General features: G+C 35.3%; 1 protein-coding gene across 4 annotated transcripts in view; it reads right to left on the minus strand.

Moving 5' to 3' along the window:
* The window catches only part of LOC131666738 (RNA-binding protein 39), a 591,952-nt gene that overhangs the window by 177,761 nt on the left and 387,330 nt on the right, over window positions 1-26,861 (minus strand). The gene's annotated exons all lie outside the window — the stretch shown is intronic.

The following is a 26,861-nucleotide window of genomic DNA, read 5'->3' on the forward strand; positions in this document are numbered from 1 at the left end:
CATTTGGTATTTTGTCCAACCGTGTTAGCGTTAATTTTTTTGTATTCGCGCCGAGCGTTAGATTGCGCCAATATTCGAATCTTCTCTCTCTCTCTTTCTCACCGAAAATTATTTAATTGTAGATCCTATTCGCGTGCGTCAGTCTTTCGGCCCGACAAAGACTGTAGAGATTTTTTATTAATAAAATCTGTTAAACTTATTCGCCGATTTCGTCATATAATTTTCCTAGTAGTTTAAGCAATTGAAAAAGGCTTAGGTTTTAATCCGATTACAGCTAGGGGATTAAGTGTATTAGGAGTAAAGTCGCTTACACTTAAAACTCATCGAGTGTCACAAGGCACGTGACTTAAGGTGAGTTCAACTCCGCTTGATCGAAGACAACTAAGTTAAGTCAGCTGACGTTAAGGTGAATACACGTATTAACATACTACTGTGGGCAAAAAGTAAGGTGAATTTTCAATTTAAACTTCGCGGGCTTAACATTTCGGGCTAGTTCTTTTTTTCTTGAGTTGGTAGCACTGCGAATGACATCTGGGACAAATTTCATGTCAATGTCATCATCAGTAATATATTTACGCTTGTGTTTACCAAACGACCAAGAGTGCATGTTTCGATTTTTACAATGTCTGATTTAATTGAGCAAAGAAGTGCCATCAAATTTTGTTTGCGGAATGAAATTTCGGCTGCGAAAACGTTGAGGATGTTGCGGAAGGCCTTTGGTGATTCTACCATGTCGCAGAAAAATGTTTATAAGTGGTACAAAGACTTCAAAGAGGGTCGAGAACGTGTTGATGACTTGGAGCGCTCCGGACGACCATCGACGTCAACAGATGACCAACACGTCAATAAAGTGAAGGAATTAGTGCTCGAAAATCGTCGGTTGACTGTTAGAGACCTTACTGATATGATCGGAATATCAGAAGGATCTGTGAAAACAATTTTGAAAGACCATTTGGGCCTACGAAAAGTCAAATCTCGTTTGGTACCGAAAACGCTCAATTTCTTGCAAAAAAGTCGCCGCGTTGATGTGTGTGAAACAATGCTTTCTGACTATCAGGACAAGCTCAAATGCATGATTACGGGAGATGAGACTTGGATTTATGTTTACGACCCTGAAACAACCGACCAATCAAGCGAATATCGTGCTAAAGGCGAGGCCAGACCGAAAAGAGCACGTCAAAGTCGTTCAAAAATCAAGGTCATGATGACAGTTTTCTTCGATTTTCGTGGTGTGGTGCACTATGAATTCCTTCCACCCGGCCAAACTGTTAATAAGGAATATTATTTGAGCGTTATGCGTCGTTTGCGTGAAGCAATTCGTCTAAAAAGACCAGAATTATGGGCCAACAACTCTTGGTTTTTGCATCACGATAATGCACCATCTCACACTGCACTCGTTCTTCGTGACCATTTCGCCAAAAATTCGACGCATATCGTTCCGCAACCACCGTATTCGCCTGATTTGGCTCCGTGTGACTTCTGGCTATTCCCGAAACTCAAGAGACCACTCCGGGGAACGCGTTTCGAGTCGATTGAGGAGATAAGAGCTGAATCGAAGAAGGCGCTGATGGCTATACCGGAAAGGGACTATTTGGCATGTTTCGAGGATTGGAAAAAACGTTGGCATAAGTGTATTTTATCGGGAGGGGATTACTTCGAAGGGGATGACACTGATGTAGAAGAATAAATAAAGATTTTTCATTTTACAAACAAATTCACCTTACTTTTTGCCCACAGTAGTACGTGTTAACGGAGCGGCGGTTTGCTCTGCATCGTGGGAGTTTTCTCTTAAATAAATTTCTCATTTTGTAGATTTATCGCCCCGTTATAATTTCTTGTATATATAATATTTTTAGAGGCATGGTTCATTTTAATTTTAACCATGCCTTTAAAAAATTAAATATACAAGAATTAAAATAATCAAGCTTGTTGATTATTTTATTGTTAATGTATAGTGTGTGTAATTCAAAATAAAATTGTGATTGTGATTGTGATTGTGACTGTGTTTGTGTTTGTGTTTAACGAGCTTGAATATTTTATTTCTTGTATGTTTTATTTTTTCACAGGCATTATTAAAAATAAAATTAACCATGCTTCTGAAAAAGTAAAGTAGCCAAGATTTAAAATATTCAATAAAATATTCGTTCATTATTTTATCTGTTGTATAAGTATTTGTTTCAGAAGCATGGTTATAAAATAAAATATGTACATATCAATAAATATTTGCAATGCATATTAATACATTACAAGACTTGAAAGAACTGTTTCATTCTATTGTATAACCATGCCTCTGAAACAAATAATTACACAAGACTTTAAATAATAAATCTTGTTGATTATTTTATTGTCAGCTTATAGGGACTAAAACTGATTATAAGTTAACAATAAAATAATCAACAAGATTTATTATTTAAATTCTTGTGTAATTATTTGTTTCAGAGGCATGGACATACAATAAAATGAACCAGTTTTTCTTAAGACTTGCAATGTTTTAATATGCATTGTGAATATTTATTTGAATTGACATTTTTATTTTATAATCATGCCTCTTAAACAAATACTCACACAAAAGTATAATTACTTTGTCAGATGCATCATTATAAAATAAAAATGTAAATATCATTAAATATTTGCAATGCATATAAATACATTGCAAATATTTAATAAAACTGTCATTTTTATTTTGTAATGATGCCTCTGAAAAAATAATTACACAAGACTTTGAATAATAAATCTTGTTGATTATTTTATTGTCAGTTTATAGGGACTAAAACTGATTATAAGTTAACTTTTAAGTTTTAACTTTTAACTTATAAGTTACTTTGGCTACCAGCCTTCCATTTGCACTCCAATCCGTCACCCGGAGAGAGGTAGAAGAGGATGTTCTTGCTGAAGTACGTTCATGGGGCTCCGGCCCTGATGGCCTTTCTCTCAGCATCCTTTCTCTAGCCTCGCATTCTCTTGGGCCGCACTACTGTACTCTTCAATCGTTCGCTTTCTTACGGGGTTTTCCCAGCCTCAACAAACCAGGCAGGCTTTCGTGATGGTCATTCCACTGAATCAGCCCTACTTGGCCTACTCGATAATGTTCGGTTGGCCATTTAGAGACGATATATCACCATCCTGCTTCTCTTCGATTTCTTGACGACCTTTGACACCATTCTTGACGACCTGCTACTGCGGTTCTTCAACTACCTGGCCCATAGGCTACAGGCGCTGGATGACGAGATTGGTGTTGTCTCCGGGTGATTGAGCTCCTCTACAGGGGTCCCACCGAAAAGCGTTTTAGGTCTTCACCTTTTTGCTATTTTCATCAATGACGTTTTAAGATTACTCCGCTTTGCTAATGATACAATATACGTCGATGATACGCAAATTTATATATATTGCTTTTCGCCCGACATCCTCGACGGCATCTCAAGGGCACAGCACGACGCTGGCGTGGTTATGGAGTGAGCGGCTGTAAATGGTCTCAGATTGAATGTGGTCGAGACGAAGGTCATAATTCATGGCAGTGAGCTCTACGTTTTCAGAATTGACCTAGATATGTTATTTAAAATTATCGTTAATGGGCTGCTGGTTCCCTACTCTCCGACAATAAAGCCTGTATGTAACTCTCTCGCCCACGCTTCAATGAAAGCACCAATACCTTAACGGTGGTCCACAAGGTCCATTGGTCACTGCATTCTGGGATGTTTCACCTCAGATCGTTGTTCGTCACTCTAACGAGAAACTTGTTCCAGTTCCTGATCTTCCCGCACTTCATCTACGCGTCCGGTTCGTAGTTCTCATGGACGTCGACAAAATTCGCATGGCTGAACTTCAGTTCGCTCACAATGCGTGTGTCTATTTTGTGGTGGACTAAATACCCTTTATCCCGACCAGTGACCTATTCACCCAAACCTACGTCTTTTTTCAGAGGTTTAAGCTGGGCTGGTTGATGCCGAGTTTGCAAGAGCAAATAGCTCTTACGAGGCTGCTTTACAAGGTGGTTTGAATTTCGGCTCTGAAGTATCTCCCTCGAAACGTCCTTATCCGCCGTTCACTTCGAAATCCATCAATTACCTTCAATGTTCGAGCCTCTCGTACTGAGGCCTTGAAATACTCATTCGGGTATCAACTCATGGAAAAACCAGCTGAGTGTTACTAATTTTAATCCCGACAGTCAGGACCATGCCGCTAGTTCCTACTAGCGGCATGGTTTTTCTTGATTTTTTTTCTTCTCGTGGTGAATCAACTTGATATGAGGATCGGCGCATATTGCCCCTCGTTTATCTGTCTTTCAACTTAGCGGCCTTAACACATACTGCTGCGTACTTGAGCAAACCTAGACGCTACCTGAGTTATAAGTTTACAAGCAGTCCAGAAATGTCTTCTCTAAAATCTGTACATAATACATTGTAGGTATCGTTAGAGCGTCACTATTTTATTCTCTCTTTGTAAACTCGCGCCTGTAATGCATACTTCCATCTATATCTACCTTAAGTAATTAGTTTTAAGTTTTTATCGGTCATCTATCTATTCATAAATCGCAAGGTTGGTACGGTACACTTATTTTGGCTACCCTTTTAGCAAGACACTCCTAGCTCTGCCATGACCTGTAATTAGCCGCATACAGTAAAAAGTTAAGCTATTGCCATTCCTCGCTTTTTTCTTTAGTCAAACGTGAGATCCACTAACTCGTTCCGCAATTTTACAGCATTGTGCTGTTATATATTGTAACGAATGATTCGATCACTCAAAAATGTTGTAACGATTAAATGGGATTTTTCTTAAGTTCAAATAAAATACATCCCCGATTTGAGCGCAAACAAATTATTTAAATTACACAGATAGGAGGTAACATGCTGCAGCCCTTAAGAGCGTATTGGGAAAACATACCTACTCGATCACGAGGAAGAGAACTACTACAGGAGACAGAAATAAGACTGACAAATCACTTGCACACGAAATACATTAAATATACATTTATTACACACTCTCAAAAATGAAAATAAAAATAATCCGGCGAAACAAACAAAACGGACGGCGCATCATCCAGCAATCCGTGCGACCACGGGTGTTCTTAATGCACAAAGATCGCACTATTGCTGACCGTTGGCATTATAATAGCCCGGACATACGGCTCTGAAATACATGAGTGAGAGACGACATTGCCACACACAAATAACTCATGGTGTCGCGCTGCCCTCCATTACTTTGATGCTGCTGTCGGTGTTGTTGTTATGCAGTTGCTGCTGATACCGCTGTCGCTGCTGGTGTTATATAGTTGCTCTCGTTGCTATCATTGTTTTAGTGGCTACTGACGAAGCTATACTTGCTATAATAGGGGTCAGCTGGAAACTGCCGAAAATTTTACAGCTGACCGCAAAGCCGAAATAGATCGCCTCTTTCTCGCTCTACTTACTCTTTCGAATTCGGTTTAGTCGCTGCCAACACTTTGAATAATAGGTGAGCCAAAAATAAGAGTGTGCTAATGATGCACACACCATCACACCTCGGAGACATCAGTCTAAACCGGAAGAGAGAGTTTAAAACGTAAAATTCGGCCGAAGTCAATTCTTTATTACGTCTTTAGCATCTCCTTTATTTTCGAAATATTTCGCTCAAATCACATATTTATGATTGTTTCTGTATTAAGATTGTGTTTATTATTTTGCTTATGTAGAACTTGCATAGTAATCAACAATTTATTTATTTTTAAGTTATTGGAAAAGTGATTTTAAAAAAAAAATTTTTTTTTACAAAAGCGCAATTAACTTCTTTTAATTTATTTTTTGTATTAAAGTAATACATTTTCTATAGCCTAACATATATGTTTCTAACAAGCAATCTGAAATCGCATGTTTCTACTACGATTTCTAAAGATTTCTACTGTTTCAATGTATGTTACTGAAACTAAATTAAGGTACACAGTTTGTTTGCTTTCTTTCTGTTGTTATTAATAACAATTAAAAAATTGTAGATACGGTATGGAATTCAGAACGTTCAGTGGATTGACAGATGTATATTTAACGGTAGATGAAGAAGTTGAGATCTACAACCAATTGTTTTTTCTGATAAACATTGGTATATTAGAGTACCGAGAAGAAACATATAATCCGAAAGCTCTTGATAAAATGCTTAAAATTTATAACTAGGGAATTAAATAATAATAGATGGATTTCCCGTAAGCTTTTTGGTGAGTCAGATAGTATAGTTTGTGGCAGGGAATTTCGGGGGGTTTGACCGCGCTCCGAGTTCTTCCGCCACAAGGCCTGTTTGGCTCTACCCCCGATTATTTAGGGCGCCAGACCGTCGGCTAATTACGGCGATCGTCGGGGGTAAGGCCAGTAGGGTTACGCGTATCCCGGTCTGCCTAACGGCGACTGCGCAGAGTAAGCAGATGGGGGGATACGCGTTGTATCCGGATTTCAGGCCTTTGGTGTCCAACTTTCGATGCTAATTTCCTCCTTGATTAGTGTGTGCCGGCAGCTCAGGTAATGACTCCTTCAGTCAGGTCGTGAGGACGTTCGAAATCGCGCGTATTTTACCTAACGAATAATCCGAAAATATAGCGAATTAATAAACCCGTATGTAACCGACCGCGGCTGAAAATCACTAACATGCAACAGGAGCAGGTTATCAAATAAGGTATATATGTATATACAGACAATTAATTGTTTTATTGATGCATTAAGAGTTTCTCACATACGAGGTTGGAGTAAATGTGGTCGGTCGAATCCTAAATTTTCATTAATCCCTAAGATACAATTTAAACGGTTCCTAAAATGGCGGAAAAGGTCAACAAATCGCAATTTTCTTTTATAAGACCTAACGCTCAAATTCGGTTTGCGAAATGGCGGAAAGGTCAGCACACCTAATTAATCAAAACAATTTAATCCAATTGAACCTACGTTCGTACTAAGTAACTAACGCAAGGTCAGCGCGAATACTAAATTGCAGTTGGCTTCCGTAAAACGAACTTAATAAACGTTGACGAAAGGTCAGCGCGAATATCAATTTGCAATTTTCTTTTGTAAGACGAACTCAATAACGTGACGAAAAGTCAGCGCGAATACCAAGTAGCGACTTTCTTTCACAAAACGAACACTTAATAAAGTCGACGAAAGGTCAGCGCGAATACTAAGTCGCGAATTTCTCTCGTAACCGAACACTCAATCTATATTCGCGGAATGGCGGACAGGTCAGCACGATCCGGTAGGCACCGGCGTCGACGGATCCACGCGTCGCGACGGCCTACAGCACCGAACTAAATAAATTAAATAACTTAACCCGCACTCCGCGATTAATTAAGAATGAGCGGCATTTTGCTTACTTACAAATCTTTCCTGGCGATACTGGCAAACAAAATTGGTAACAGAGAGTTTAGGAGGCGTCTAGCGCTAGATGTTCGACGGCGAAAATTAGCTAACAGAGCTCCTTCTCTCCAGGTATCCAATGGCAAAATGGACGAGAATCGGCTTCTCGCGGTCAAAGATCGTTTCTCTTCTCCTCTTTCCGAGAAGAAATGTTAGTATTGGTCGGTATGCTAATTCGGATATCGGTAGCGCCCTCCGAATTTTTATCATTGGTCCGTATGTAAATTAGAATAATACAGCGCCCTCCTTAACTCTCCTACTTTCGTCGTTATTTACTCTCTCTCACCCCCCACTAAGGTATCTATCATTAATTGTCGGAAAAGATCTACCCCTACTCTTATCTATTCGTCTATGCGGACGGAAATCAAATTTTATTCTAATTTGCCTATTGGTCGTGACGTCACTAGCGAATTTTGTCAGATGTTCGAATTCAGTTAGTTAAATTATCATTTAAACCTAAAGGGGGTAGTTGTCGCTCGCCATCATAATAGGGGTGTCGGTCGCGTGCGAATTTTACAATTCGATATTTGCTTCGTGTTCATTCTTTTTCAATTTATGATTTAATTTTAATCTCAGAAATACGTATATAATATACGCCGTTTCATTTGTAGCGCCCTCATCTTTGCATTTACATATTATTCTATTATTTTATATTGTCTGTCTCGCTCGCTCTTGTTTCGTCTATTTCGCTCGCTCTGTCTCGCTCGCTCTGTCTCAGTCTGTCTCGCTCGCTCGCTCTCAGTCTATATCGGCGCTTCAAGATGGCCGCTCAGTTTTTCGCGCGTACGCCTCGTGTCCTTGCGCCGGTTGTTGGAGCGCCTCCTGGGGCGCTCCCGTGTCGGTTCTGTGGCGTTGTTCCGGGTGTTTGTGTGTGTGGTCGCTGATTTTCGTGTGTGTGGCGCTCAGGATGTCGCCGATGGTGTTCGGCAGCCCGACACAGCTGATTGCCGGCTGCCACTTCATCGGCGATTTTCTGCTCGCCCCAGGAGTGTCAGTGCCTCGTGAGTGTTCGTGTTAGTGTCTGGGAGTGTAACGGATCTGCATGTGTCATCAACATGCATCTCCGTTGCATTTCCCAGTCAGGTTTTGCGTTTTTCTTTTGCCGGTCGTCAACACGTGGTCGGGAGTGTCTGTGAGTGAGTGTGTGCGTGCGCTCTCTTTTTCTGTGGTGCGCTCCTTTTTTCTTTTCTGCTCTTTGAGCATCCGTCGGATCGCGTTGGGCAAGTTTGTTTCGCCCATATCTCCGGCGTGGTCATTCGGACATGGAAAATAATAATTGTTCGGTGTAGGGCGTGTTTAGTTTTATTTTAAACAACCGGTTACGGGGCGGCAAGGGACGGGGATGGTCTTTCTGAGGTGTTGCAAATAATGCAGCACTCAGGAAAGGCCTTGTAATGTGCCACATTACAAGTTGTGTCGTTAAAATGTATCAAGAATATATATAATTGATATATATACATCTTGTATATATATATTATTGATAAATATATACATAAGATGTCCCCTTGACTATAACTTGACGTCAAACGTATTCTTGGATGTGATTTGAAAGGTCATTGCCAGATAAACGTTTTTTATTTTAAATAAGAATCTTTATATTTTACGTTCAAAGGTACTATGGTTCACACTAAGATTCTATAATATACAAATTTTTATTTTCATTCCGCATTCGGAATAAACGGGAAACTATATAGATGAGTTTTGCTGTGATTAGTCATTTTTCGTACATCGTTCTACCACGTGTTGGGCTGTTTATTGTTTGGCACTAATTTAAGCTGCCAAGAGAAGTCACTTATAACTTACTGCTTATCGTGGCATTGATAGGACCTTTCACAGAAAAAGGTAATCGACAGGTATACTTGTTACGTAGAATAAATTTTTATATCTTAAATAAGCATAAAAGTTATGGTCTGTTGGTCAGTAAATAGTCTCCCGGTCATTTGTTCTCATTTTCTCAGACAGTTGCTTTCTTCTTGGAGTAGATGTGGATTATCTGAACCCCACCAAGGTTGCAATCTATCGGACGCATGTGCGCGATCTCACTGCCTCCCATGTATGGTCCCATGCTGCGTACACAACTATCTATCTTCTTCACTCTCGCGCTCGTCATATCTTCTCTATTCGAGTTTGCGCTGTGATATCATCTATTACTTCGACGAATCTAATAGAAAGACATGTTTTTTTAGTAAATACGTGTATATAACACATGTTTATAATCTTGCAGCGTCGGATGGTTATGGAAAAGAGAGTGAAAATATAGGAAGTACTGTAACGTTTGAGTATTTCTCGCGTTAATAAAAGTTCGGACTCTTTACAGTAAATTCGCAATAACGTTTCCGAAAAGAGCAAGAATTTGACACGCGCGCAATCTAAATGATCAAAAAAAAGAAATCTTTCGAGTGGAAAACCACGAGGCTTTCCAACTCGATGAGTTGTTTTCGAGATGCGATTGAGAGCAATTGCATCTATCGGGGAAAGGCCCGACAGCGCCGCAATTACTGCTCAATCCGATCTCTTAACAGCAAGTGTATTTCGGAAGGGAAGATCTCTAAGGCTGCTTTTTTCTCATGAGAGAAATAGTCTCATGAGTTGAGCTCTTAGAGATCGTTAAGGAAGGAGTTTAACAGGCTAACCACTGAAAAGAAATTCGTCTCAGGAAATAGCTGAGGCTTTATTTCAATAACAGTGCTCGCGCTGCTAAGCAAGGTAGGAAAGTGAGTCCTTTTGCCGCAGCGACGAGCGAATTTATACATGCGAAATGGGCTCCTTTCTACGCTTGGTAGCCCCTACAACGCTATTTTTGTTTTTGACGCAAATTTTATACTCGTTTTTTAGCGGTTTAAAAATCAGCAAATTAGTAACAATCACAATCATCAATTTTACAGATACTTATGATCGATTTTCTATCTAACCGTGTCATTTTAATTCTTTAAAAAAATTATAAATTGTTTATTTATTGATAACTCTGTTAATAATGGGTGATCAAAGTGTCAAATTCTTGCTTTTCTGTTTTAAATTGTCGAGATTGTAATCGCGTACTTGAAATAACAATATCATTGTTTATTGCAAAATAACTAACAATGTTAACTTGTAAATTAGATTTGACTAACAAATATCGATTTGAGAGTTAAATTAACATGGAATTCAGGATCAGCACCTCAAATTTAACTAAGAAATACTTTTGTTCGTTTAAAAAAGCTTATAATTAACGATTTTCTGTTGTAAACAATAAATTTTCCCACGGTCGTGACGTCACGCTCCTTATATGGTAATGTTTTCGCAGAGTTGCCCTAACACATTTGCATATACGCGTGAAAAGCGCCTACGCTCAATCACCGATTTTCTCTAATTGTCTCGAGTATGACGGGTTGCCATTTTGCAGAGGAAAATCGGAGACAAATCAGACAGGACCGTTACAGTACTCTTAAGTGATAACTACTGAAATACTTACAAATTGTTATTGTGTTTTAAAAATAATAGTGTACACATTGAACATTTGATTCATAATTAGGTGGGAGCATTTGTAATACGAGGTGTGATCAAAAAGTAAGGTGAATTTTGAAATTTAGCGGGCTACGTCCGTTCGATCTTCGACTTTTTTATTTGGTTATGTCGGTACACTCGTCTAGAACATACGTTCCAAATTTCAGCTTTGTAGTATGTTTGGTTTGTTTGTGAGAGGCATCAAGGTTAGAAGTGTTTTGCGTGCTCCACGATTTGCTGCTGTCTAAAAACATGGATCAAAGAGTTTGCATTAAATTTTGTGTGAAAAATGGAATCAAATGTTCTAAAACACTTGAAATGCTGAAAGTGGCATACGGTGAGTCTACTTTAAGCCAAAAAAATGTTTACAAGTGGTATAAACTCTTCCAAGAAGGCCGAGAAGACACCGACGACGAACCTCGTTCTGGACGCCCCAGCATATCAACAACTGATGAGAATGTTGAAGAAGTGAAGAAAATAGTGTTGGGAAATCGTCGAATTACCATTAGAGAAATTGCTGATGATATTGGCATCTCATTTGGTTCGTGCCAATCAATTTTGACGAGTGTTTTAGACATGAGACGTGTGTCAGCGAAGTTTGTTCCGAAATTGCTCAATTTCGACCAAAAGAAACGTCGCATGAGCATCGCCCAAGAGCTACTGAATGACGTCAACGATGATCCAGATTTACTCAACAGGGTTATAACAGGTGACGAAACATGGGTTTACGGTTATGACGTCGAGACTAAGACTCAATCGTCCCAGTGGAGGCATTCTGGATCACCAAGACCAAAAAAAGCACGCCAAGTTCGATTAAATGTAAAGGTTTTACTTACAGTTTTCTTTGACTGCAGGGGCGTGGTGCATTTTGAGTTCTTGCCACAGGGTAGAACAGTAAATAAGGAATATTACCTGCAAGTTATGCGCAATTTGCGCGAAGCAATCCGCCAGAAACGTCCGAATTTGTGGAAAAATAAAAATTGGCTTTCGCACCATGATAACGCCCCTGCTCACACATCGTTGCTTGTGCGCGAATTTTTGGCTAAAACTAACACAGTAACGATGCCACAGGCACCGTATTCCGCAGATCTGGCCCCCTGTGACTTCTTCTTGTTCCCAAAACTGAAGAGGCCCATGAAAGGACGGCGTTTTGCCACGATTGAGGAGATAAAGACGGCATCGAAGGATGAACTAAACAAGATCACAAAAAATGATTTTTTGAAATGCTTTGAGGATTGGAAAAAGCGTTGGCACAAGTGCATTATATCCGAGGGGGATTACTTTGAAGGAGATAAAATAAAAATTGATGAATAAATAAATATTTTTTGAGAAAAATAAAAATTCACCTTACTTTTTGATCACACCTCGTATATAACTTTACCTTGACTGGATGAAGCTCTACTGAAATTTTTCCTTACTAACTGCATCGCTACATTGTTTTGCCTTGACACACGCACGCGTACATAGACGTACCTTTTTTAGAGACTGCAAGATCTTACAGCTGGTTATGTTTACAGTGAAGTCCCTTGACTACTTAGATCAGTGCAAATAAACATATAGTTCAACATACTCAATAAAGAATACACACTTAAATTGTATATTTCATGTATATTCCATGATCTTAAAGTGTCATTCGTAGATCCTACATATCTTATCTGAACGTAGAATTTTCTGCTCTTTCTGAATCTGGGGTCAAAAATATACGTTCTTATTTTGAAAAACAAAGGTATACCTTGATATAATCTTTAAAATCACATCCAAGGGCGACGCTCAACGTCATTGTCAGTGGAGTCTTTGTGAACTATACAACTTTTATCTGAAATATTTTTCAAATGTCATCATTTAATAGTATACGTTTTATATTTTAGAATGGCAGGTGAAAGTTTTGTACAATTACTTGAAAATGAATTATGAAGAAATGGAAAGAAAATTGAGAAACGGCACTCTTTCAATACCTGAGTTATCACTTTATAACTATCAGATATTGAAAGAGTTTCGAAGGTTACCCATGATTTTGTAATTACATTATATTTTTAATTTTTTTTACTGCAATTATCAATATTATGTATTATCTTCAATTTTGCATGTAATATGAATATTTATAGTAAACAAATAAAATATATATAATCAGTTAATCACAGTTTTCCTTAATTTTGTATTAAATTAATAACTTTAATGCAAAATCCTGTCTCGAAAAATTATTTGATTAAGTTATCATAACTGATTTTTGTCAACTTAAAAAATTATTAAAAATCTGCTTTTTTGTGTATTTATTTATTAAATTCAATGCATCATTCCACCTAGAACATGATAGCTTAGTGTATTATAAAACAAGTTTATGTGACAGAGTTTTTCTTCAGATTTAAGCATTTTTATCAGACATACACTATGATTTTGCACTATAGGTATGCACTAGCGTAATTAAGAGACCTATTGGTATCTTCTATAAAAAGTCCATGTATAAATTTTGGCCATAACCTTTGCAAGAGTATGCTCAGCACAATTAAATATTTTAATTGCTTTTTTTACTATGAAGCTGTCTTGCTTTTAGGAAATCCTTGTCCCTTACTATAGGTTATCCAGTTGAAAGACATATTATTTAGTGGATTGTAATTGTAAATGTTGTTACCGCTCATGTTATAAAAGAGTTGCGTGCTGAAAATGATGAGTGAGTAATTATTGTTGATATCGTTTTGTTTAACGGGTTATCTTAATTAGATGATGTAGATGAATCATTGATTCATTTCTGAGTATTATTCTTGGCATGTTATGGTCATTTTCAAATCCAATCGCAAGAAAATTATAATGTGCGGCATCAAAATGGATGTCTGTAAAGCTCGACGGCAATTCACGAATAAAGATTTCACATGAACCTGTTACAACGGCCAATTTTTCACGTAGTGAGTCTTTTGTAGTTTCAATGTTTAGAATAACACAGTTATTTTTCACCATTTACTGTGTACATTTATGTATATATTCTTTCATTTGTGTATCTTAAATATACTGATCATGAAAAGCTTTAAACTAAGCTGGCGTGTTACCATAGTAACATTATGATTAGTAAACTCGGAAAAAATGTTTCGATCTATTGAAATGATGATTGAAGTAGATGAGCTGAATTATAAATAGATGCACGTAAGTATTCAAATCCTGCAGATAATTGATAAGAAGCTTGTATCTTTTGCTTTGTTGTTGAAATTAAAAGTATTAAAAGGCAGTTATATTAAAAGTGACAATTAAGGTGGCAACGATTGTGAAGATGGAAATTCACAATACTGGCAAGGGTCAGTCAGCCTACTAAGGCTCAAGAAATAGGAGGGTCCATATTTGGACTCAACCAACAGTGATGAATATAATTTGTGAACATAATGAATAGAATTTATTTACTTAGTGTAGTTTTATCCCGGATACAGTAAACGAAGTATAAGCTTTAACTGTGTTGTGACGCTTAAATTAAAGATGACTTAATGAATGGTTTGATAAATAGATAATAATGTAGATTTTTTATTTCTTTTTTATTTATTTATTTATTTGGATTATACATTAGGCATACAAATCTCGCATAGAAAGGAAAAGCCGTTTTTCCTTTTATATCACAATTTACACAATTGGAAAGCCGCTTATTCTACGCTGTTTGCATGCAATGAAGCAACTCGCCTCTTCTCCTGTCGAAGTCTGAATTATTCCGCGAAATAAATTTAAGATGGATAACAGGCATGTCCATTCCCTAAATTATACATACATCTTAATATTAATTATAACATTTTTCGCTTCTATTATCAATCATCGTATGCTTGTACAAACACATTTTGAGCACTATAACTATAAAAAATGGCTTTGCTATTAGGTCTTATCTATGATTCTTCACTGAATTACGATATAAATTGTGCTGATAACCTTAGCTTTCCAAAAACGCTCTTTACCTATTCTAACGTTAACGTCCATCTATACTATATTTTTCTTCATAACCATCAAATCCTATTTCCTTATTAGAAATCTAAAATAATATATATGCACATAATATATATTTACTATACTGTAGACTGTATATATTTATGTGTATATTTATTCATTAACTTATTATCTTATCCATGAATTCATTTTAATATAGGAATAACGATGCTGAGGCTGGCAGGAAAACAGCCGGACTCTTGGCGGTATTTCCACGCAGGTTATATGTACTATAGAGACACTTCTAATTTGCGAAAGTATAGATGTGCTCGAAGGGATCAGTATCTATGCTCTGCGTATATTTATACACAAAATGAAATTTATGTCGAAAACGAAGTGATACAATTGACTAATGAACACACGCATCCTAGCGATCCTAATTTATACTCAAGAGAAAAATTTGAGATTGACATCAAATTAAGAGCGAGAGAGCACGCCGATATCGATGAACTAAAAAATGTGTATGATTCCGTTCGTGCTCTTGATGAGTAAGTTATTAGAATAATCTATAGGATTTTTTTTGGAAAATTCACTCTCAATACGTATAAAATTAACTGAAAAATCCAATTGTTAGAGCCATTCTTTTTTTTGTTTCCTCCTTTTAGTCCACGAGATTATCAATAAAATGAATTAACAATAAACATTTTTATATGAAGACGTTTCATTGGATGATGACCGATCTCTTCCAATCTTTATTAAATATTAAAAAATACACATATATACAATAACTGTACAAAAAAAGCGTAGTATTATATTTAATCTAATCGATAGAGATTTATTGTTATCTGATAGATCTTTTCACTTTTTTAATATAAAATTAGTGAAAAATATCTAAAGAGATAATGATTATCCGAATAAATTTTTGAGATAAGTATTTCTGATCACATTCGTAGACATAGATTCAATCATAATAAAAATAATAGTACTCATGATGGGGAAAAGCAATAAATACTAAGGTTCTTGCTTTACCTTTTCATAACAAATCTTATCAATGCAAATCAAGTTAGAAAAAATATAGGATACATTTGTAATTTTGTTATATTTTTGTTTATGTACACTGCACACATGGTCCATCTAATTCGGTATTGATAATTCTGTTTTGATTATTAGAGAGAGGATTGGGTATTCTTCTATTTTGTTTTTGATATATGTGATTTTCAGCTTGACTAAGTGACTATTTTTATGGTTTGATTTGATCGCAATTCTATGAAAAGCAATAGAAAACCGAAAAAATGTATATTGATAGGTAGCAATTATGATTAATTGTTGATATCTGTGTATTTTTTAAATATTTTATAAAGATCAGAAAAGATTGGTAATTATCCAACGAAACGTCATCATATAAACATTTTTGTTGACAGTTCAATTTATTGATAATCATAATCGTATGGACTAAAAGGAGGAAAAAGAAAAAAAAGGATGACACTTAGAATCGGATATTCCAGTCAATTTTTATCTATATGAATTAAGTCAAGATCTTTTTTGAAAAGATACAACAAAAAATATGCTGATATCAGTAAGTTGAATTATAATATTGAAACGAAGCTCCTGTCCGAAGGTATTGGAAAAGGAGCTATACCGTAAAATCATAAGAGACCATCGTTCGCGCACCCCCAATTCACATTGTTATTCTAGACCAATTGTAACAATCATAACAAACTTACCTCTTACACCTTTGTTTCGACACTTATTTGTCTAATTCAACTGAACTATTATGCTTTCTGTCTCTTTTTTTCGATACCAAAATTAACAAAAAATCTAAATATTCAAATTATTTGATGAAAATAGATATGCACCATTACAAGCTGATGACCATATTGGACATTATCCAAAATTCAAGCAAATAATTATGCGTGTCTTTAATCAAACACTTCCGGGTATGCCGAACAATTTAGAGCAATTAAATGAAATGTTGATTGAATACCACCGAATAAACAATTTATACAGAGGAATAGCTGTAGCCACAGATACATCAAAATGTTTAATTTTCATCGATGATACGGCCTTGGAGGCGTTGAGGTTGATTTCTCAACTTTTCATAGATGGGACCTTCACAGTATGTATTAATATTATTGGAATAGTATGATAAATAATTATGACAAGAGACTTTTGGACATATGTTATGTATCATTTAGATATTATTTAATAATTCTAGTCGATATTCTTTTCGTTATCTTTCTTAGTACTTACTTTTGTTTGAAAAAACTATTTTTATGTGCCTTCGGTTTCGGTCCACTCATTTTTTATGAAAAAAATGAGTTAACTATAATATTTTTACACCCTTTCGATCCTTGAAAAAATTAATATGTTCAATAATGATATACTAATACATTTACAGGTAATCCCTAAAAATTTAGGAATAGCGCAAGTGTACATAATAAGTTTTCGAAAGTTAGATACAGTAAGTTATTCAATTTATGTACTTACTTTAATGTTTAACTTTAATTGAATACTTAAAGAACTTTACAAAAATTCTCTCGATGCATAGCTATCCATCGTTACAGTTTGTTTATTTTTCATAGATAGCCTGTTCATCAACTTATATCAAATTGACAGCAACACTTTATTTCTGTCATAATTATCACCAAGAAATCGAACTACTTTTCAGAATTTTATTGTGATTGTCACTGAGGAGGATAAGTGCAAGAATAATAATGTTACGTCACTCACTCAATCTCTGAACTATTTGCTCTTACATAACTGATTGTCTCTTTTTGTTCATTTCGAATGAGCATGCTTTTACTTTGCTATCAAATAAATCGCGACAAATTTTTCCGTCGCGGTCATATCTTTTAATCAGTTTAGTTAAGTACTCGTATGTTAGTGTAATTTTGGTGGCTTCAAGAATGCAAGGCCGATATTTGTAGACTTCAAATAATATCCGTCGAGTTTTTTTTCAAAAATTTTTTTGAAAACTATGGAAGGTGAAAAAGTAGTTAAAATTCAAATAATATTGTTGATCAGCAAGTTTTTATTTTATTATTATCGTAGCCGTTCCATAGTCTTTGTTATATAGGTGGTTTTTGAAAATATATTAATTTCAAATCACTATTATTTCAGATCACATTCTTCAGTTTATCTATTATTTATTAATTTTGTATATGGTTGAACATATTCATCGGCAGTTCCACTGATACGTTAATATTATCGATTCTGTTATTTTTACTGATATTTTTATAATTCAAAGATACATTCGTATATCCATAATGCTCATTGCAAGCTAGATATATTGACAACCATATAGTAATTTATTTTCTCTGAAGTGTTTATCTTTTCAGGTTATGAATTTCTACTGATGGATATGTAATCTGCATTATTAATTTGAAATTCTTTTCTTATTTGCATTTATATGAACATCAATTCCCAAACAAATCGTCAAGACCTGAACTATCAATAGATACATATATTCAAGGTTTAACCTTGTTGTTAACAGGATTTTAATCGAATTTATTTTTCTATTATCTCTTGAATTAGTTTTTATAATAGTTAGCAATAATCACACTGTTGGACACAGATGCTTGGTACAGAAATAAAGGCACAGGTTAGAGAAAACAAAATATTCATTAGATCGATCCGTCCAGGACCGAAACAAAGCTCTATTAGAGTAATGTCGTGTTGAGCATTCACGTAAGTTTACGTCCATCTTCACAGAAGAGATCGCAAGCACATACGCATGGCATCTCAACACGTACGATTTAGAAAAATAAATATAGATTTTTGTTTCATCGAAATTTTTTAATCTGTAATTTTTCTGTTTGAAGAATTATAATTGAATATATTTATCAGTCGTATCAAATGAGGTTTTTTATTTGATAATTGAAGCTATATGTTGAATATTATCTATTGTCGTTACAATTCATTTTAGAACTAGATAAAACTTTTTTTTTATTATAGTTACTGATATAGTTCTAGAAATAAATCATATTTTTCACGTCAATGGTATATGTTTTTTGTTTATGATGCATTCAGGTTGCTTCTTGTTAAGTGGGTTAAGTTCAATTTCTTTATATATAAGTAAAAACGCTTAACTTTTTATAAAGCTGAGTTTTTTACTTTTTTTCATTTTATGAAACTACCATAACTTTTATAGGGTTTTGCATCTATATTTTGTTTATATTCATCGAGAACAGAAAGAATGTACGATGCAATGTGGGGAAAAATATTTGACATAATTCCAGAATTAAGAGATAATATCCGTTCCGTTATCTGTGATTTCGAACGAAGTCAGCTCAATAGTGTTATATCACACTTTCCAAATGTGACTATCACAGGCTGTTCATTCCATTACAAGCAAGTAAGTATACGAAAAAAATGTATAGGAATAGCTGCCAAATTATTCCATAAGCTAATGCTCTAACATAAGCTCGTATAGTCTTCGATTTCGGAACTTTATTTATATACGGTCGTGGACTGCTTAAAATTGATTTTTCAATCGTGACTCTAAACATACATATGACTTATATATATCTTAAAATAAGACATCGTAGTTAATTTTTGTCATAAAAAGAACTGTAGTTGATCAATGACATTTATTTCAAACGTTAAATATCTCGTAGTATTTTTATAACTATTACTTTATCAATATTTTAGAATCTTGCAAAGAAATGGGATAACTTTGATATAAACGTTCAGTACGACTATATCTTGGAAAATGCATATGCTCTGGTAGACCTACCGTCAGATAAAATAGACGAAGGATACAGGCATATAGTATCTTTAATTGACCAAGCCGATAATCCAAGATCTATTCAAGGCGAAAAATTACAATCTTTCGGAACGTATTTGCGGTAATGGTATACACTTTGCCTCTTTTTTATCTCTCTAATCGCTGCCTTAAATTCTGTGATTAGTCGAATAATAATATTACGAAAACCATCTGTGATTTTTAAGTGAATCACTAAAGTACTGTAACATGCAACATTCCAATAGAATCTCAAAATCAGTTGTCAACGCATTAATTTGTAAATTATTTCTAGGACTACCTGGGTACCATTAGCAAATGTAATATCTGTTTATAATCAACCAATAAAAACAAATAATATTTCCGAAAATATAAACATGCACGCTCAAAAAATATTCGGAAAACATCCTAATATTTGGAAAATGATCAGTAAGTTTATTGGTAGAACAATAACTGAAATATAATATATCTAATGATTGCTTTTCTAGTCCTGTAACTGGTGATAATGTGTATGCTCGTGCGGGTAAGGTAATCGTCATCACTATTATTAATATGTGCGTCAGTCGATACTGCTTTATTGTGCGACGATCTTCATCCATCAGCAAATTCGATTATGCTCGTTACAGTACAATGATAGTATAAAAAATGTTCATATAACTTTGATATATTATAAGTAAATTCTTAGCTATAACATGTGTGATATGCCAAATACCTGTTACGTCTCGTGCATCAACTACGAATAGCTAATGAATGAGACGTTCCAATATGTTGACTAGTGGTCGGATATGTCTCACTTATAATAAATATATGTAGAAATGTATGTCTGATGATTGTACTACCTTGATAATTGTAGCTTTTAATTGTGGATAAAATGTAGCAGGCTCTAACTGCTTGTTGAATTGAATAGGATAGGTTGTTGAATAATACTTGCACGATATTACTTTGTAACAGTCGTGAGTTTATTAAGTAAAATGATCACCAATTGTCGGACCAGTGTGTACGGAGTTGAGTCTTACAGGTACTTATTGACTGACTGACTACTGGCTCGTAATGATGTTCATTGCTTTTTATATGTTAATTTTCAGGTCAGTATTGAATTGTGACATTTTGTTTTTTGCTGAATATACATTCTTGTGCTCGGTGGCTTTATTTCGGAGTGCTATTTGTTTTGCGTTTTGTCAGCTTTCTGCTGACGTGTGAATATTTTAGCAGTTTTGAATTTCCTGAATATGCATTTGTTACAAAAGAGGATGTGTCGCAAAGTGTAACAACTTTATTTCGGAGTGTCATTTACCTCGCGTTTCGTCAGCTTTCTGCTGACGTGCGAATAGTTTTAGAAGCTTTGAATTTCACGAGTGTGCAGTTGTTACAAAAAGGATGCGTCGTAAGACGTAACACCCCAGGGCCTAAGACATTGCAATATGATTGCAATGTTTTGCATAAAAATACTCCTGAAATTCAAAGCTACTAGTTTGCGGTTTATACAGAGATTTTGTGGTATGTACATTTTATTTAGTATATAAGGAGTGCAGTTGCTCGACTTTGTACAGTTCAAGTTTTTCAGTTTACGATGTTCGGGTTCCCAAGGAAACGTTATTTCATGGTCTGTGTAAGTATTAAAGATTGATTGTACTTCTTATTGCCATGCTTTTTTTTTTTTTTTTTTTTTTTTTTGTTGTTATTTTTATTATATATATATATTTTTTTTTTCTTTTTTAGTTTGCGGATTGGCAGCATTCACGTGCTGTGAAGAAAGCCAGACGAGAGGGCTTGCCCCTTCCTGCCGGGCCGAAACCCGGAACCCGGAAGTATGTGAGGATAGATGTAAGTATTTTGCAATGTATATTGGTATTTTTATATATATGGATTAATTTGTTTCCTGTTTGCTTTGTTAGTTTCAGAGATGGCAATTGGTGCGGACTCTACGGCATTGCGACCGAGTGACGCGCACGGCCTTCTTCCTGGGGGAGTATGGGCCAGACGAAGATACTTGGGGTCTTCGTGACTTATTTTTTTATGATTTGTTAGTTTATTGCAATGGTTTCCGTAGGGTATGCGTAGAAGTGTTTAGTGATTTTTATAATGTGATTGTAGGTCCAAGTGTGGACCACCGGTATGATTGCAATTGTATCTGAGTGTGATTATATTTGCGAATATGCTTGTAATTTTGTAAAAATAAATATATATTTTTTTTCTGTTTTTAGATAAAAAGAACAAATCTTTGTTTTTTTTTTTTTTATTTCAATTCCTTTGTCATCTCAGCCTAATATCCTAGAGCGAATATCTCGCTTCCCTCCCCGCTTGAAATGTGGCCATGACGTAAAGCATTTGGGGTACTGAACGACATGACAATTAGATTTTTGTTGAAAATAGGTCATGTTTGTATTTGATTATTGTTGTTTCGAGAGGTAAGTTTTGTTGAGGAATAGGACAGTGGGTATCAGGGTAGATTTGTATCTTGACGTCTGTGTCGTTCAGGTTTGTGTGTATTGTGTCTAGTTCAATTTCTGCATTTTGTTTATTAATTTTTGTCATACTGTTGTGGTTTTGTCGTCCTAGTGTCACTAACAGGTGGGTTATTGAGCTAAAGAAGGCCCATAGTAGGTTCATAGACCAGCCATAAACCATGTGCAGCGTATATCCTCTGATGATGGTGTCAATTGTCAATTTTGTTATTTGCAGTATTATTAATATCATGATGATTACTGATGAGATTGATCCGCACATGACTAGTTTGTTGAACATGTGATTCCATGTGCTTTCTGCCAATTTTGCAAGTGTATTTTCTGTAAAAATATTCCCTGTTGTTCCTTCTCCTGATATCTCTTTAGCTATAATATTTAGCAGAGATGCTTTTTCCATGGGGAACATTATTTGTTGTTGTAGTTGATCTAATTCTTGTTGTGAGTATATGCCGCTAGTTGCTAATGACTCTATGGATTCAAATTTCCAATTTATGTTTGTGTTTGGTTTGAGTGTTTGTGGTGATATTGTTTCCGTTGGTTTCGGTGTTAGTTTTATCCATTTGTTATTTACTTTGTAGTATGTAGGTATGATGGAGTTGCAGTTCATTGGAGTACCTCTTCTTTTGAGGATATGCGTTTTTGGAGTAAGAAACCAGGTTTCATTGCCTGAAATTACTGGTAATTCGCTGTAGCATTCGCTAAGGTGCTGTGCCTTCACTACAGTAGGGATGCATTTTATGATATGAACTGCTTCTCCTGCGATCCTGGCAATGTATCCAGGTCTTTTCATGATATTGTATGCGAATTCGTCAGGGGAGAGGGTTGCAAGGGATAGGGAGTTTTGTAATGTTTTCCTCTCTACTTCACACCTATCTGTAATGATTTTTCTGTAAAGATCGTTCAGTTGTCTGCCCAAATGTTTTTCGACATATACAAATTTAGAATTTACGTATGTGAATAAATCGATGTTAACCTTGCTTTTGCTAGTGACCGTATCTTTATCGAATTTGTATCTGTTGAAGTTATTATTTTCTTCCGCGATAAAGAGTTTTGGGTGTTCTGTTCTAGTGAACTCTCTGTAGCATTTCAATATTTTGTCTTTAGCTGTTAAAGCAAAGGTCGTGTCGCTAGTGTTTACCATGTATATTATGTCGTCATTGTGTGTGTTAAAGTATTTTGTTACTGGACCTTTATATAAAATATCGTAAGTGTTAGTAAAACATTCTTCCTGAGGTAAAATGTCCCAAAATGTATAACCCCCGTCAGAGTCTACGCAAGTTGTGTCTGAAAATTTACATATCTTTCCTGAGCTTAAATGTAATTTATCATTATTCAGACTAATTTTCGCATAGGCTTGTATTAATGTGATTTTAATTGTGCCTTGAACAAGTACCTTACTCCATGATCCGAACCTATCTGCGTAGGCTACGCCGCTGCAGCTTCCTGCATCGCCAGCGAAGTCTATGCCTTTGGTTGTTGTGGCGTTTATTTTTAAATCAGCAATCGTATGAAAATTGTCATACTTAAAAATTCTCGTTTCGTGGATAGTTTGGCATTGTTCATGGCTCAATTCATACAAGTATTCCTGTTCTCCATTTTGTTCAGGTTCGAGGCGTCCGAATAGTCCGCATTGGTATACTGTCCGATGGATTTCAATTTTGCATTGATGTACTGGAATATTTCTAAATTCGGCTGCTTGGATAAGTTCTATATTTGCTATTGTTGAGTTTATTGTTTCGGTTTTAAAGTCGCATTCGTCAGCGTCCAGTAGAGAGAATGTTGTGATGTTTGTGTTTGTGGTGCCGCAGTGATATCCAATGTATGCATAAGTAATTTGAAAAAATGTAATGAATAACGTTATTTTTGAATACATGATTTGTTTGTCCTAAAACAGAGAAAGGTTTATCATTTTATATACTTTTGTGTAATATTAATTTATTTGCATGAACTGTATTCGGTTTTCCACCCTTATTTATTGTTACATTATGTTTGTCTGTGATATTTAATATTTCAGAAGGACCCAGGTTTTGATTCTTTTCTAATTTTCCCGGTTTAGGTTCTTTAATGAGCCACACTTGATCTCCTATTTTGAAATTGCAAGGGTTTATGTGGCGATCATAATATTTTTTTGATCTTTCTTTAGCTATTATGAGGTTTTCCCGCGCTAAGCATGCAATATCCTGCATGTTTTGTATAAGTGTGGATAGATAATTATTAAATGTTGGCAATTGTTCTGAAGTTTTTAATGGTTCACTAGATGGTAATCGTGGTGGATAAGCGAAGACCAGTTCATGCGGAGTAAATCTATGTGCGTTGTGAATGCTTGTATTGTAATGAAATTGGGCTAATTCTAATAAATTATCCCATTCAATTTTTTTACTAGAAAAATTTTTTAAATATTCACAAAGGGGGTGATGTGCTCTTTCTAGGGAGCCGTTTGATTGTGGTGAAAATGCGGTGGTTTCTATTTTTGCAAATTTAAATCTACGAGCAATGGCTTTTAAAATTTTACTTGTAAAGTTTGCTCCTCTGTCGGTGAGGACTACTTTTGGTGAACTGAAAATACATATAAATCTTTTAATTAGGGCATCTGCAATTGTTTCTGCCGTTTGATCACTGAGTGGAACAACTATTATGAATTTTGAGAGGAGGTCTTGGATAGAAAGAATGTATTTATTTTGATTATTAGTAACGTTTAGAGGTCCTACTATGTCCATTGCGATTTTGTCGAATGTTTTCATGGGAGTATCCGTTATTATCATTGGTTGTCTAGTTTTTATTCTTTTTAGTTTGTTTCTTTGACAAATTTCACAATTTTTAATACGGTTCTCTATATCAGTTTTCAGATTTTCCCAATAGTATTTGTTCTTTATTCTATTCCATGTTCTGTTGATTCCCGAATGTCCTCCTAGTGCGCTTGAGTGATATTGGTCGAATATATTGTCTCGGTCTGTGAGTTTTACGTAGTCGATGTAATTTAGGCAAATGATAATTTTAGTTTTAGAGCTTTCGAATGTTGTCGCTAGAATGTTTTCTATTTCAGTCCAGTGTATGTTTTTTAATTGTAGGTCTTTTGAGATGCTGAATGTCTTTATTCTCTTGCGAATTATTAATGTTCTTAATAATTTGAAGAGACTTTTGAGAGTTTCCTTTATTCTCATAGCCGACTGTCTTGTGTCAAGACAGGCTATGAAGATGTTTTTTGTTCTTGACTGTTTTATTTCAATTTCTTGGGGCTGTAGATTTTTGTCTGGTTGTATATGTTTGATTTTCATTAGACTTTCTGTTGTGTTATCTAATGATTGATGTTTGTAATCGATAAAATGTATGATGTTGTCTTTTCTTGATTCGATGGGTTTTTTCGTAAATCTTATGTTATGTTGTTTCCGTGTTGTATTTTCGTCATCTATATGTACTTTTGTTTGTGTAATATTTTTATTTCTATTTCTTTTTTCTTTGTCTTGTTTTCTTATTATTTTGATTTGTTCCTCTTGCTTTTCTTGTTTATTTGTTACTATTTCTTTTGATTCTTGTTTTGCTTTTTGTGCTCTGGTAATTGCGTTTATTTTTATATTTTCTATCGGATTTGGTGAGAGTGCATCGGCATTTGTATTTATTTTGCCAGGTTTGTAGATAATGTCATAATCATAATCTGCCAGTTTTAGTCTCCATTTTTGTACTCTTGAATTGTTGTCTGCTGAGTTAAAGGATAACAATGGTTTATGATCACTAACGACGGTAAATTTGTTTCCATATATGTAATTCTTAAATGTTTTTATTGCGAATACTATGCCAAGTGCTTCTTTTTCGTATGTATGGTATTTTTTCTCTGCTGATTTTAAGATTCTTGATGCGAATGCTATTGGTTTGTCGTCACCGATCTCTCCTTGAGAGAGTACACAACCCAGCGCGTAGTTTGAAGCGTCTGTTGTAATGATGAAAGGTTTTTCCATATCTGGGTATTGAAGAACTGGAGTTGTGCATAGGGCGTTTTTTAATTTTTCAAAAGCTTCTTGTCTTTCTTCGGTCCAAATAAATGGTTGTTCTTTTTCTAGTAAATCTATGATAGGTTTTGCTATTTGTGAAAAGTGTCCAATAAAGCGTCTATAATAGCTTGTTAGGCCTAAAAATTCTCTGATATTTTTGATAGTTTTCGGGATAGGAAATTTCTTTATTGCTTCTATTTTCTTTGGGTCTGTTTTGATACCTTCTTCACTTATAATGTGGCCTAAGAATTCTACTTCCTTTTGGAAAAATTTGCATTTACTCGTTTCAATTTTTAATCCTGCTATTCTTAATTTTTCTGCTATGAGTTTGAATCTTTCATTATGTTCTTCAACCGTATTTGCAACGATAATTATATCATCGATGTATAGGTAGCAGAACCCTTTTTCCAATAGGTCTCCGAGTACTTTTGTTAGTGCTCTTTGGAAGACTCTAGGTGAATTTATTAGTCCGAAAGGTAATACTTTGAATTCAAAACGTCCCATGCCAGGGATACTAAATGCCGTTTTATGTATATCTGACTCTTTCATTTTTAGTTGATGAAATCCGGAAACCATATCGATAGTGGTAAAAACTTTGTTTTTTCCTATGCAGTCGAAAATTTCCAATATATTGGGTATAAGATATGGATCTGGAATAGTTTTTGCATTCAATTTTCGATAATCTATCACCATTCTCCATTTTTTCTTTCCGTCTTTTGTTAATCCCTTTTTTGGCACAATCCATACTGGCGCGTTAAATGCACTTGTTGAAGGTCTAATTAAGTTATTTGTAATTAGTTTTTTTGTCTCATCACATGCGATTTGCTTGAGTGTATATGGCAGAGGAAATTGTTTAACATATACTGGTTTATCATCAGTTAAATTAATTTCGTGTTCTTCTATGTTGCATTGGCCAAGTTTATCTCCTTCTAAC

Source organism: Phymastichus coffea, unplaced genomic scaffold (assembly GCF_024137745.1).
Source record: "Phymastichus coffea isolate CEN01 unplaced genomic scaffold, Cenicafe_Pcof_1.1 PCOF00004, whole genome shotgun sequence".
NCBI classification, from domain to species: domain Eukaryota; kingdom Metazoa; phylum Arthropoda; class Insecta; order Hymenoptera; family Eulophidae; genus Phymastichus; species Phymastichus coffea.